The 15,167-nt window shown below is 44.8% G+C and overlaps 1 protein-coding gene across 2 annotated transcripts in view; it reads left to right on the top strand.

The window, feature by feature from the left end:
- The window catches only part of SEMA3C (semaphorin 3C), a 276,094-nt gene that overhangs the window by 207,968 nt on the left and 52,959 nt on the right, over positions 1 to 15,167 (top strand). The gene's annotated exons all lie outside the window — the stretch shown is intronic.

Here is a 15,167-nt window from a genome sequence, read left to right as displayed (position 1 = left end):
ACATTTGATTGGCTAGAGCACAGAGTGTAAATCCCCTAGAAATTCCTACATTACTGTATTATCTGAAATATTCATGCCAGTTGCTTCTACTGGAAAATATCATCGACCAAAATGTTTCAAAGGCCTTTCTACAATTTTATTTTATATTACCAATAAGCCTAACCCATTATGTTCCAAATATTTTAAGATGCTATCCTCTAAATAGGACACAGAGACAGAGCATAAATTATCAGTTAATGTACATAGTAGCACAAGGTAAATGATGACACTCTGTCCAGTTGGGATTCTTCTACTTTGGCTATAAATTGCCATACTTAATCCAGAACCAGCTCCCATGTCTTTTACAAGACCTTTCCTACCACTCCCCTCATATCAGTCCTAAGCATACTCAGGCAGGCCTCCACTGGAAGGCCATTTCAGTTCATGTCAGTTTCCTTCATCATTCTTATAACATCAACTCTAAATCTAACTTCCAGGTCCCTTTCCATGTCTTCTTACCAAGTTTTGTAATAATCCCCACATCTACCAAAACATCTGCTTTCCCTCTGGTCCTTAAAATTTGGATTTTAACCATGGTGACTCCATGCCCTCTTGGAAGCCTGAAGCAGCCAACCCACTGCTGTTAGGAGTATAACGGCAGCTCCACGCAGGTTACCCTAAAGATGTTCTTGGCATCCCACTGCAGTCTTTCTATTGCACCATTCCACGCAGGTTACCCTAAAGATGTTCTTGGCATCCCACTGCAGTCTTTCTATTGCACCATTCCATGCAGGTTACCCTAAAGATGTTCTTGGCATCCCACTGCAGTCTTTCTATTGCACCATTCCACGCAGGTCACCCTAAAGATGTTCTTGGCATCCCACTGCAGTCTTTCTATTGCACCATTCCACACAGGTTACCCTAAAGATGTTCTTGGCATCCCACTGCAGTCTTTCTATTGCACCATTCCACGCAGGTCACCCTAAAGATGTTCTTGGCATCCCACTGCAGTCTTTCTATTGCACCATTCCACGCAGGTCACCCTAAAGATGTTCTTGGCATCCCACTGCAGTCTTTCTATTGCACCATTCCACGCAGGTCACCCTAAAGATGTTCTTGGCATCCCACTGCAGTCTTTCTATTGCACCATTCCACGCAGGTCACCCTAAAGATGTTCTTGGCATCCCACTGCAGTCTTTCTATTGCACCATTCCACGCAGGTCACCCTAAAGATGTTCTTGGCATCCCACTGCAGTCTTTCTATTGCACCACTCCACGCAGGTCACCCTAAAGATGTTCTCGGCATCCCACTGCAGCCTTTCTATTGCACCATTCCACGCAGGTTACCCTAAAGATGTTCTCGGCATCCCACTGCAGTCTTTCTATTGCACCACCATTCCACGCAGGTCACCCTAAAGATGTTCTTGGCATCCCACTGCAGTCTTTCTATTGCACCACTCTACGCAGGTTACCCTAAAGATGTTCTTGGCATCCCACTGCAGTCTTTCTATCGCACCACTCTACGCAGGTTACCCTAAAGATGTTCTTGGCATCCCACTGCAGTCTTTCTATTGCACCATTCCACGCAGGTTACCCTAAAGATGTTCTTGGCATCCCACTGCAGTCTTTCTATTGCACCATTCCACGCAGGTCACCCTAAAGATGTTCTTGGCATCCCACTGCAGTCTTTCTATTGCACCATTCCACGCAGGTCACCCTAAAGATGTTCTTGGCATCCCACTGCAGTCTTTCTATTGCACCATTCCACGCAGGTCACCCTAAAGATGTTCTTGGCATCCCACTGCAGTCTTTCTATTGCACCATTCCACGCAGGTTACCCTAAAGATGTTCTTGGCATCCCACTGCAGTCTTTCTATTGCACCATTCCACGCAGGTCACCCTAAAGATGTTCTTGGCATCCCACTGCAGTCTTTCTATTGCACCATTCCACGCAGGTTACCCTAAAGATGTTCTTGGCATCCCACTGCAGTCTTTCTATTGCAACCATTCCACGCAGGTCACCCTAAAGATGTTCTTGGCATCCCACTGCAGTCTTTCTATTGCACCATTCCACGCAGGTCACCCTAAAGATGTTCTTGGCATCCCACTGCAGTCTTTCTATTGCACCATTCCACGCAGGTTACCCTAAAGATGTTCTTGGCATCCCACTGCAGTCTTTCTATTGCACCATTCCACGCAGGTCACCCTAAAGATGTTCTTGGCATCCCACTGCAGTCTTTCTATTGCACCATTCCACGCAGGTCACCCTAAAGATGTTTTTGGCATCCCACTGCAGTCTTTCTATTGCACCACCATTCCACGCAGGTTACCCTAAAGATGTTCTCGGCATCCCACTGCAGTCTTTCTATTGCACCACCATTCCACGCAGGTCACCCTAAAGATGTTCTTGGCATCCCACTGCAGTCTTTCTATTGCACCACTCTACGCAGGTTACCCTAAAGATGTTCTTGGCATCCCACTGCAGTCTTTCTATCGCACCACTCTACGCAGGTTACCCTAAAGATGTTCTTGGCATCCCACTGCAGTCTTTCTATTGCACCATTCCACGCAGGTTACCCTAAAGATGTTCTTGGCATCCCACTGCAGTCTTTCTATTGCAACCATTCCACGCAGGTCACCCTAAAGATGTTCTTGGCATCCCACTGCAGTCTTTCTATTGCACCATTCCACGCAGGTCACCCTAAAGATGTTCTTGGCATCCCACTGCAGTCTTTCTATTGCACCATTCCACGCAGGTCACCCTAAAGATGTTCTTGGCATCCCACTGCAGTCTTTCTATTGCACCATTCCACGCAGGTCACCCTAAAGATGTTCTTGGCATCCCACTGCAGTCTTTCTATTGCACCATTCCACGCAGGTCACCCTAAAGATGTTCTTGGCATCCCACTGCAGTCTTTCTATTGCACCATTCCACGCAGGTCACCCTAAAGATGTTCTTGGCATCCCACTGCAGTCTTTCTATTGCACCATTCCACGCAGGTCACCCTAAAGATGTTCTTGGCATCCCACTGCAGTCTTTCTATTGCACCATTCCACGCAGGTTACCCTAAAGATGTTCTTGGCATCCCACTGCAGTCTTTCTATTGCACCATTCCACGCAGGTCACCCTAAAGATGTTCTTGGCATCCCACTGCAGTCTTTCTATTGCACCATTCCACGCAGGTCACCCTAAAGATGTTCTTGGCATCCCACTGCAGTCTTTCTATTGCACCATTCCACGCAGGTTACCCTAAAGATGTTCTTGGCATCCCACTGCAGTCTTTCTATTGCACCATTCCACGCAGGTCACCCTAAAGATGTTCTTGGCATCCCACTGCAGTCTTTCTATTGCACCATTCCACGCAGGTCACCCTAAAGATGTTCTTGGCATCCCACTGCAGTCTTTCTATTGCACCACCATTCCACGCAGGTTACCCTAAAGATGTTCTTGGCATCCCACTGCAGTCTTTCTATTGCACCATTCCACGCAGGTCACCCTAAAGATGTCCTTGGCATCCCACTGCAGTCTTTCTATTGCACCATTCCACGCAGGTCACCCTAAAGATGTTCTTGGCATCCACTGCAGTCTTTCTATTGCAACACTCCACGCAGGTTACCCTAAAGATGTTCTTGGCATCCACTGCAGTCTTTCTATTGCACCACTCCACGCAGGTCACCCTAAAGATGTTCTTGGCATCCCACTACAGTCTTTCTATTGCACCATTCCACGCAGGTTACCCTAAAGATGTTCTTGGCATCCCACTGCAGTCTTTCTATTGCACCATTCCACGCAGGTTACCATACCGCCTTCTTGGAAGCATTAGCCGTAGGATTGTAACCACTGCTCTGTTCAGGTTACTCCAGGGGTGACCTTGGAAACCTTTTACAGACATACCATTGCTGTTAGGGTTGTAACTGCCACAGTGTGCAGGGTAGCTCTTGGTTCCACTCTTGGCTATGGCACCATTAGTTCATGCTTCCAGGGAGGAAGACTCAGAACCAGTGTCAGGAAATATTTCTTCACAGATGGATGCCTGGAATGCCCTTCCTGAGGAGGTGGTGAAGACAAAAACTATGAAAGATTTCAATGGGGCATAAGAACATAAGAAATTGCCATGCTGAGTCAGACCAAGGGTCCATCAAGTCCAGCATACTGTTTCCAACAGAGGCCAAAACCAGGCCACAAGAACCTGGCAATTACCCAAACACTAAGAAGATCCCATGCTACTGATGCCAGTAATAGCAGTGGCTATTCCCTAAGTAAACTTGATAATAGCTGTTAATGGACTTCTCCTCCAAGAACTTATCCAAACCTTTTTTGAACCCAGCTACACTAACTGCACTAACCACATCCTCTGGCAACAAATTCCAGAGCTTTATTGTACGTTGAGTGAAAACAAATTTTCTCCGATTAGTCTTAAATGTGCTACTTGCTAACTTCATGGAATGCCCCCTAGTCTTTCTATTATCCAAAAGAGTAAATAACCGATTCACATCTACTCGTTCAAGACCTCTCATGATCTTAAACACCTCTATCATATCCCCCCTCAGCCGTCTCTTCTCCAAGCTGAACAGCCCTAACCTCTTCAGCCTTTCCTCATAGGGGAGCTGCTCCATCCCCTTTATCATTTTGGTTGCCCTTCTCTGTACCTTCTCCATCACTGTGGATCCCTAAAGGCTAGAGGATACAAATGAAGAAATGAGTTCATCAGGGTAACTTGCTGGTGTGGCGGTTACCACCCATAACGAATAAGCCTTCATACTGTTGATGCAACTCCATCATTGCTCTCTGCTTCAACGGCAGGGAGAAAAGAGGAAAAGGGGAATTAGATTCAGACAGCAAGCAACAAGGATATTGAATTTTACGGTCTGGGAAAACAAATAAACATAGGGGTAACTTGCTGATGCAGCAGTTATTACCCTTAACCAGTAAGCCTGAAACTCTTGATGCAACTCTAACATTGCTCTCTGCTTCTATGGCAGAAGGCACAGAGAATTGGACTCAAACAGCAAGCACAAGGGCCCTGACTTTGACAGTCTGGGAAACTGATGAGTATGGGAGTGACTTGTATGGCTCATCAGAAACTTCCGTAAGCTTGCTGGGCAGACTGGATGGACCGATGGTCCTTTTCTACCATCATTACTATGTTTCTATGTATGTATGCTTTTGCTATCCCTTCACTTTTTGAAATTAAGGATCCTCTGTGTTTATCCCATAACTCTTTGAAGTCCATTACCATTTTAACTTCCACCATGCATTCTGGAAGGACATGCCAGGCATTTATTTTTATTTATTTAATGATTTTTGTATACCGGCGTTCATTTTGATACATATCACGGCGGTTTACAACATAAATCAAATGTTGGTTACTAAATTTGCGTATAAAAGGAGGATAACTTTTAAAACGATTCATCTAAAATATAAAACCTCTCAACATAAGCTAAAATACACAAACTATGGATCCAAGCACATCTTAAAAATACAAAATGTAACATTATAAGGTATATCACTAAAAATTATAAGTAAAAGAAATCAATCCTTGTTGTTAAAGGCTTGTTTAAAAAGTCTGATATCCGTTTCCATCCTCAGCTGTGGTGGTAAAGAGTTCCAAAGGTTGGGACCAGCAATAGATAAAGCTCTTTCTCGTACAGTGTTCATATGAGCAGATTTCATTGTCGGAATTGGTAATAGCCCAGTGTTCGCAGATCTGGTTATTCGTGCTGGTACATGAAAGTGTAGCGCTGCATTTAACCAAACGAGCTTCTCATTGTACAGGGATTTATGTATTAATGTAAGTGTTTTGTATTGTGACCTGTATCCCATAGGGAGCCAATGAAGCTCTTTCAGAACAGGGGTGATGTGCTCAAATTTCTTAGTGTTAGTCAATACCCTTGCAGCAGAATTCTGAAAGAGTTGCAGCGGTCGCATAATGCTAGCAGGAAGGCCCAGTAAGAGGGTGTTGCAATAGTCTAATTTAGTAAAAATCAATGTGTTGCATCCGTCAGACTCAGACGACTTCGCCCGACATGCTTCAACTTTCTCTCAGCTTTCTCTACCAGCCTCGGGAAAATGGCGTCCGTGGCATCTCCTTGCCGCACCCTCTGGCTTCCCCGGAGCAGCTCTGGTGCGGCGTTCGGCCATCTTGACCCAAGGTCTCCTAGGGCGTGCGCACGTGCGTGTCCTACCTTTGTTGCAGTATTGGCGCGAACCTCAGGGGCGTCCCTCTCGAGTGATGTTACTGCTTCCGCATACTTAAGGTTGCCCATTTGCTGACTCTCGCAGAGTTAGCAAGGATCAGTATGCCCCGGTCTGAAGCTGCTCTGCCGCTTCTATCCACTGGAAGCTATTTTCAGCCTTCGGGGTTCTCTAACCTGGGGACCTCGGGGGCCCTCTGCTTATTTACAGGTGCTCCTCGGGGGCCCTCTGCTTATTTACAGGTGCCTATCCTCTTACAGGTTCTCGCTCCTCAAGAGCCTGTGTGTCTTTCCTGGTGCCTGCTCCATTCTTCAACCTACTAGAAATCCATCTATCAGCCACAGAGAGTGAGTACAACTTCTACCAGTCTGTCTCTCATCAGTTCCTCGCTACCTCTCTGCATCAGGCCCTACACCACCATTGTGGAACAGGTCTCCTCTGCCGAGGACCACGGACCGCTAACACCTATCCTTTCTACTGCTCATTGGGATTCTCTCTACTCAGCTACGGGAGTGTGTTTAACATCTGCCAGTCTGTCTCTCCTATAGTGCCTTATTGGACGTCTGCATCGGGGCCTTACACCACCACTGTGGGACGGGTTTCCCTCGCCAAGGATTACAGACTGCTACCAGCTAACCTGCTCTCTACTGCCACCTCTGGTGGTCATCCTAGATGTACAATAAAAGAAACTCTCTCTGTGTTTGTGCTATTGAGTCTAGCCCAGTGCATCAGTCTCCCTACGGGGCTCCTCCCCAAAGGAGATTACATCATTTTTGCCCTAAGAATCCACCAAACACCTCGATATTATAACACAATGCTCGCAAAATTGCCCTAAAATTGTTGGGGTATAAAAGGTGTTTTACTCTCTTTAAAATATTCAACTTAAAAAATCCATCTTTAACTGTTTTATTTAACCATTTTTTCAGGCTAACTTCACAATCTAATATTATTCCCAAATCTCGAACATCCAGGTTAATAATAACCTTTTGCAGCTTCCAGTATTTCGAGTTCCTTCAAGGGACTTAATTTTGGGCAGATGTACAAGATTTCTGATTTTTTTGTCATTCAGAGCTAAATTCATTTCAGATAAAACTTTTTTAATAGCGACTAAATAAATATCCCATATTTTTAAACTAGAACTAGTTGAATTTTCAATGGGAATTAAAATCTACACATCATCAGCATAAATAAAATAAGTAATATTAAGACCAGATAAAAGTTTACAGAGAGAGAACATATAAATATTAAAAACATTGCAGAGAGTGAAGATCCTTGGGGGACACCATAAGGAAGATTAAAACTATCGGATTCAGTGTTATTAATCTTAATTTATCACCCTTTCTATGAAATAGCATTTCCTAACATTATTGCTGAGTCTACCTCCTTGGGGTTTCATATCATAGCCACTAAGTCTACATTAAGAAACATTTGCTTCTTGTGCATTATTAATATGATGTGTTAATGGACTTCTTGGAGTAGAAGTCCATTAACTGCTATTAATCAAGTTTACTTAGGGAATAGCCACTGCTATTAATTGCATCAGTGGCATGGGATCTTCTTAGTGTTTGGGTAATTGCCAGGTTCTTGTGGCCTGGTTTGGCCTCTGTTGGAAACAGGATGCTGGGCTTGATGGACCCTTGGTCTGACCCAGTATGGCAATTTCTTATGTTCTTATGTTCTTAAGATTGCATGGATGGATTCTAGGTGGGTTGGAGGGAAAAGTAGTTTTCACCCTAAAAGAAGGTTCATGGTAACGAGTCATAGTTTTCAGACAAAACATGGGAAACATGATACTAATCTAGGTTTTGTTTTTAAGAATTGGGATAATACTTTGATTTGTTTTTTTTTAGATTATTATACTGTTTTGAGCAGATATCCTGCTATTTGTGTTTTCTTCTCATTTACGGTATACATATGCATGTTCTTAAGTCTCATATGGTTTTTGCTGCAGACCCTATATCATATTTTGGTTGCCTATCACTGTATTGCCTCAAGAGCTGAACAACATGTGTATAATTTTATAAACACACAAACAGAGTTTATCCTGATTTCCACTTACACAAAATGTCATCCAAAAAGGAAATGCCAACGTGACTATTATTCAACCAAGGGTGCCACTCACTAGGAATATTTGTGAATTATAAATATACATAGTGAATTTTTGTTTGATTTTTTGCCGCATCATCAAGCCTGACAGCGTTTTACCGATGTAAATAAGTTTTGTAATTTAACATCAGAAGAACTCTTAGCTATACAAGAGTTACGTGAAAATCATGAATTGATTATTAAGCCCACGGACAAAGGCGGGAAAATTGTATTACTAGACAGAATTCAATATTCAAATGAAGTACATCGTAAATTACTGAACATTGAATTTTATCGTCCTTTGCAAGAAGATCCCACAATGTGTTTATCTAAAGAAATCGAATGTTTAGTGCGAGAAGGAGAAAGATGTGGTTTTTTGACAATAAAAGAGGTTAATTTATTGATTAAAAAATATCCTGTCATTCCAATTTTCTATCTTCTACCCAAAATTCATAAAAATATTGCAAATCCACCTGGCAGACCCATTGTCTCGAGTAGAGGTTCGTTATTAGAACCACTCTCGAAATTTGTTGATTTTTTTCTAGCTCCTTTTGTGCCAGCACTTCCTTCATATGTAAAAGATTCACAACAGATAATTTCTTTTTTGGAAGATATCCACTGTGACACCAGTAGATTGTATTTAGTGACTCTTGATGTCGTCTTTATATAGGTGCATCCCACAAGAAGAAATGCTGGAGATTGGCATGACTTACTTTGAATCCCGATCCCGCCCTCAGCGTATCCCTTCTGAATTTTTGTTATCTTTGTTACAAATTGCCGTTGAAGCAGAGAGCAATGTTGGAGTCGCATTAACTGTGTGAATGTTTATTGAATAAGGATATTAATCTCCAGGTAAAAGCCATCATTCCCGCAAGCAAGCCACTCCCGAGCCTCTTCTCTTCATTCACATCCTCTAGACTTTATGGATCCACAGTGTTTATCCCACGCCCCTTTGAAATCCTTCACAGTTTTGGTCTTCACCACTTCCTCCGGAAGGGCGTCCCAGGCATCCACCACCCTCTCCTCGAAGAAATACTTCCTGACATTGGTTCAGTCTTCCTCCCTGCAGTTTTAAATCGTGACCCCTGGTTCTGCTGATTTTTTGCAATGGAAAAGGTTTGTCCTTGTCTTTGGATCATTAAAACCTTTCAAGTATCTAAAAGTTTGAATCATATCAACCCTGCTCCTCCTTTCCTCCAGGGTATACATATTTAGATTCTTCAATCTCTCCTCATAAGTAATTTGATGAAGACCCTCCACCTTTTTGGTCACCCTTCTCTGGACCGCCTCCATCCTGTCTCTGTCCCTTCGGAGATACGGTCTCCAGAACTGAACACAGTACTCCAGGTGAGGCCTCACTAAGGACCTGTTAAGGGGATTATCTCTTCCCTTTTCTTACTCGATATTCCTCTCTCTACGCAGCCCAGCATTCTTCTGGCTTTAGCTATCGCCTTGTCACATTGTTTCGCCAACTTCAGATCATTAGACACTATCACCCCAAGGTCTCTCTCCTGCTCCGTACATATCAGCCCTTCTCCCCCCATCGAATACAGTTCTTCTGGATTTCCACACCCCATATGCATGACTCTGCACTTCTTGGCATTGAATCTCAGCTGCCATATCTTCGACCACTCTTCCAGCTTCCTTAAATCCCGTCTCATTCTCTCCTCTCCTTCCGGCGTGTCCACTCTGTTGCAGATCTTAGTGTCATCCGCAAAAAGACAAACCTTTCCTTCTATCCCATCCGCAATGTCGCTCACAAAGATATTGAACAGGACTGGTCCCAACACCAATCCCTACGGCACTCCGCTTAACACCGCTCTCTCTTCAGAGTAAGTTCCATTTAATATCACATATTGTCTTCTGTCCATCAACCAGTTTGCAATCCAGGCCACCACCTCGGCACTCACTCCTAAGCTTCTCATTTTATTCACCAGTCTCCTGTGCGGGACCGTATCAAAAGCCTTGCTGAAATCCAAGTAGATGACATCAAGCGCTCTTCCTTGATCCAATTTCTTGGTTACCCAGTCAAAAAAGTCAATGAGATTTGTTTGACAGGATCTTTCCCTGGTGAATCCATGCTGCCTCTGGTCCAGCAATTCTCCCGACTGTAGATAGTTCACCATTTTTTCTTTCAGCAATGACTCCATTACTTTTCCCACCACTGAGGTGATGCTGACTGGCCTGTAGTCACCAGCCTCTTCTCTGTTCCCACTCTTGTGAAGGGGGACCACCACTGCTCTTCTCCAATCACTCGGCACCACTCCCGTTTCTAAGGATCTATTGAACAGGTCACACAGCGGACCCACCAGCACGTCTCTGAGCTCCCTCAGTATCCTGGGATGAACCTCATCAGGCCCCATGGCTTTGTCTACTTTCAGAAGAACTGGAATGGAATCCAGGGCTGGAATCACCACTTGCACAAGCAGAGATAAGGTCTTGGCTGTAGATAGTCCCAGGGCAAGCACCAGGACAGAGCAAGCAGGGACTGAGTTGGAAATGGTGAAACGGGGCCAGGACTAGGGTGCAGGCACCTCCTGCAGGTCATTCAAACCCAAAGACCTGGAGTTGCTGTGGAATACGCTCGATTGGTTAAGAACATAAGAACATGCCTTACTGGGTCAGACCAAGGGTCTATCAAGTGCAGCATCCTGTTTCCAACAGTGGCCAATCCAGGCCATAAGAACCTGGCAAGTACCCAAAAGCTAAGTCTATTCCATGTTACCGTTGCTAGTAATAGTGGTGGTTATTATCTAAGTCAACTTAATTAATAGCAGGTAATGGGCTTCTCCTCCAAGAACTTATCCAATCCTTTTTTAAACACAGCTATACTAACTGCACTAACCACATCTTCTGGCAAAAAATTCCAGAGTTTAATTGTGCGTTGAGTGAAAAAGAACTTTCTCTGATTAGTTTTCAATGTGCCACATGCTAACTTCATGGAATGCCCCCTAGTCTTTCTATTATCCGAAAGAGTAAAAAACCAATTCACACCTCTATCATATCCCCCCTCAGCCGTCTCTTCTCCAAGCTGAAAAGTCCTAACCTCTTTAGTCTTTCCTCATAGGGGAGTTGTTCCATTCCCCTTATCATTTTGGTCGCCCTTCTCTGTACCTTCTCCATCGCAATTATATTTTTTTGAGATGCGTCAAACAGAATTGTACACAGTATTCAAGGTGTGGTCTCACCATGGAGCGATACAGAGGCATTATGACATTTTCCATTTTATTCACCATTCCCTTTCTAATAATTCCCAACATTCTGTTTGCTTTTTTGACTGCCGCAGCACACTGAACCAACAATTTCAATGTGTTATCCACTATGACACCTAGATCTCTTTCTTGGGTAGTAGCACCTAATATGGAACCTAACATTGTGTAATTATAGCATGGGTTATTTTTCCCTATATGCATCACCTTGCACTTGTCCACATTAAATTTCATCTGCCATTTTGATGCCCAATTTTCCATCCTCACAAGGTCTTCCTGCAATTTATCACTATCTGCTTGTGATTTAAGTACTCTAAACAATTTTGTATCATCTGCAAATTTGATTACCTCACTTGTCGTATTTCTTTCCAGATCATTTATAAATACATTGAAAAGTAAGGGTCCCAATACAGATCCCTGAGGCACTCCACTGCTCACATCCTTCCACTGAGAAAATTGTCCATTTAATCCTACTCTCTGTTTCCTGTCTTTTAGCCAGTTTGTAATCCACAAAAGGACATCGCCACCTATCCCATGACTTTTTACTTTTCCCAGAAGCCTCTCATAAGGAACTTTGTCAAACTCCTTCTGAAAATCCAAGTATACTACATCTACCGGTTCACCTTTATCCACATGTTTATTAACTCCTTCAAAAAAGTGAAGCAGATTTTTGAGGCAAGACTTGCCTTGGGTAAAGCCATGCTGACTTTGTTCCATTAAACCATGTCTTTCTATTTGTTTTGTGATTTTGATGTTTAGAATACTTTCCACTATTTTTCCTGGCATTGAAGTCAGGCTAACCCGTCTGTAGTTTCTCGGATCGCCCCTGGAGCCCTTTTTAAATATCGGGGTTACATTTGCTATCCTCCAGTCTGCAAGTACAATAGATGATTTTAATGATAAGTTACAAATTTTTACTAATAGGTCTGAAATTTCATTTTTTAGTTCCTTCAGAACTCTGGGGTATATACCATCCGGTCCAGGTGATTTACTACTCTTAAGTTTGTCAATCAGGTCTACCACATCTTCTAGGTTCACCGTGATTTGGTTCAGTCCAACTACCTGAAGCTTGAAGATACTTGGCAATGGAGTCAGACATGGAACTGGATGTGAAAATCTGGGCGCAGGCGCCTCCTGCAGGTTGTATGGAACCCAGGAAGGTGAACCAACATCGCAGTGGAAAGAATGGAGATGGTCCCTGGTACAGTGGTAGGTACTTCCTGCAGGTCATGGGATCCAGACAACTGAAGAGGTGAAACAAGCAGCAAAAGAAAAAAACATTCCGCTAGAAACAAGGTATCAAATGTCCATGAAACTGGGAGCAAAATTCTCTGGGCAAGGAAAAAGGTTCAAGAGTGTCCGGGAACTTGAAGCAAAGGCTTTGGGCAAAATCAAGGCTATCAAAAAATGTCCAGGAACTTGAGCCCGTCACAGGCACAGCTTACCAAGCTCATGGCCTTCAGATCGTGTTGCAAGCGCTGAGGTGCAGTCGCTTCTCGAAGGAGATTGTGAGCCCTTGGATCAGGGCGTGGCTCAGGGAGGAGCCCCAAGACACTCCATGAGAGGTGAGCAAATACAAGCACGAGCAGAGCAGGAACAAGGCTGGACTGAAGACAAGGCAAGGAATACTTGGAGCAGGAACAAGGCAGTCTCAGCCCTCCACTGGACATACACGCACCAATGAGACCCAGCAACGCAATGCTGGTCTCGAGAGTAGACCTCCGGCCACTCAATAGTGCTTCCGGACCAGCCGCTTGGCAAGGATGAGTGCATGAGGCCAGACGGAGGCTGAGGGCAGGAACAAAAAGACTCAGACGATGACTCAGGATACTCGGAGGACTCAGACGTAGACTCAGGATACTCGGAGGACTCAGACAAGGTTTCAGGTTACTCAGAAGACTCAGACAAGGATTCAGTTTGCTTGAAGACTCAGACAAGGATTCAGGATATTTGGAGGTTTCAGGCAAGGGTTCAGGATTCAGGAGAAAGTACTGGGTGAGTGCTGCATCGCAGCACGCCCTACACAGCTCTCCATGGTTGGTCACAGACCACACCGAAGGCGAAGCAGACTCCAGAAGAAGCAGTGGAACTGAAGCCAGGACATGACGAAGATTCAGGAGAGGCCTGCACTGGGCACAGGCTACACAGCCGCCTGTGGCAGGTCGCAGCCCACGCTGAAGCAGAGCAGGTTCTGGCAGAGTCTTGGGCATGGGCGGAAGCAGGCACAAGGAATTCCGAAGACTGGGACAAGATTAAAGACTCAGGATTCAGGATTCAAGACTCAGGATTCAGATGTTAGGCATTAAAAACAGGAGTCTTCCAGAGGCTTGCACTGCAGACTAGAAGGTAGGCCTTGTGCCACAAGGTGCCCTACACAGCCCACCATGGGCTGGTCACAGACCACAACGGCAGCACGCCAGCACGCCAGCAAAGGTGGACAGACAAGGAACCTGGGAAATGGATGCAGAGCTGAAGATGAGATGAGGAAGACGGATTCAGGGCTGGAACATCGGACAACAGGAACATCAGGACATAGAACATCAGGACGACTGGACATCAGGAACAAGCGAAGAAGGAGCTCCAATGAGGGATGAGACCAGGAATATCAAGATGAAGAAGATCAGGAACATGAAGAACATAGAACGAAGATCCAACAAGGCATAGGAAGACCACGGAGGATGTGGACCGGAAGAAGACCACAGACGCTGTGGAGACCGGATCCAAAGGCCCTGAGAGACTGAAGCAGGGTCCTTTTATAGGGCTGGCCCAGGTGAGGATGGATGACATCATTAGGCCGTGGGTCTTTTCCCACCATTAAAAGAAGAGTAGAGGTGCGCACCTGCGCCTATGGAGGAGTCCAGGAAGCAGGAGCCTGTGGCGGCATCCATGCCGCATGGGAGGCCAGGCAGACAGCGGCGGCAGCGGTACCCCTTGCCGTGAAGTGGAAACAGGCAGCGGCATCAGTGGCTTCCTGCCGCTTGAACAAGGACCCCGGTGGCGGTTCCAGCCGCGACAATGATAGGAGGCAGCAGTCCGGCAGCGGCGCTAAACCATGGAAGAAGGAGGGATGGCGTCGGCTTCAGGACCGCGGAGGCACCGACCAAATCAGAGCCTCCAGCATCGGCGGAAGGTGAGGGACTGCCTGCGGGTCTAGCTGCAGGCAGGATCCTAACACTGCCATTGAATTGTCCATATGATTTACCTGTGTAAGTGCACTTTACTCAGATAAATGGCTTTTGAAAATTGCTACAATACCATGTTACATTTACATATGAAACTCCTTTGAAAATTCACCAGTATATTTTAGATGAGGTCTCACCACTGATCTCACATTCTTTTCGTCTGCATCCTAGTGTTCCTCTGGCTCTGGCCACTGAATTATGACACTGTTTTGCCAGAGATCATCAGACATTATCTCTCTGAAGTCCATGCTTTTGTTGGTGCATATCAGCTTTGTGCTGTTTGAGTTAAATGTCCTTGACTTCTCTAAAGATATGCATGAGCTTTTACAATGCACAGAGTTGTTCCTAGGGATGATAAGGGTATTATTTGGGCTGGGGGAGGAAAACTGTGTGCGTATAATTGATTTCTAACATTGCAATTGCTCTTTGACCTTAATCAGCTACCTGCAGAAACTGCAGGTGCAAATTTATTCAGTTTGTATACATGAAATACCCCAGTAGTTTCCCACATGTACT

The sequence above is a fragment of the Rhinatrema bivittatum genome, chromosome 9, assembly GCF_901001135.1.
Source record: "Rhinatrema bivittatum chromosome 9, aRhiBiv1.1, whole genome shotgun sequence".
NCBI lineage: Eukaryota > Metazoa > Chordata > Amphibia > Gymnophiona > Rhinatrematidae > Rhinatrema > Rhinatrema bivittatum.
Note: the sequence above shows the minus strand (reverse complement) of the source record. Positions and strands in the feature narration are given on the sequence as shown.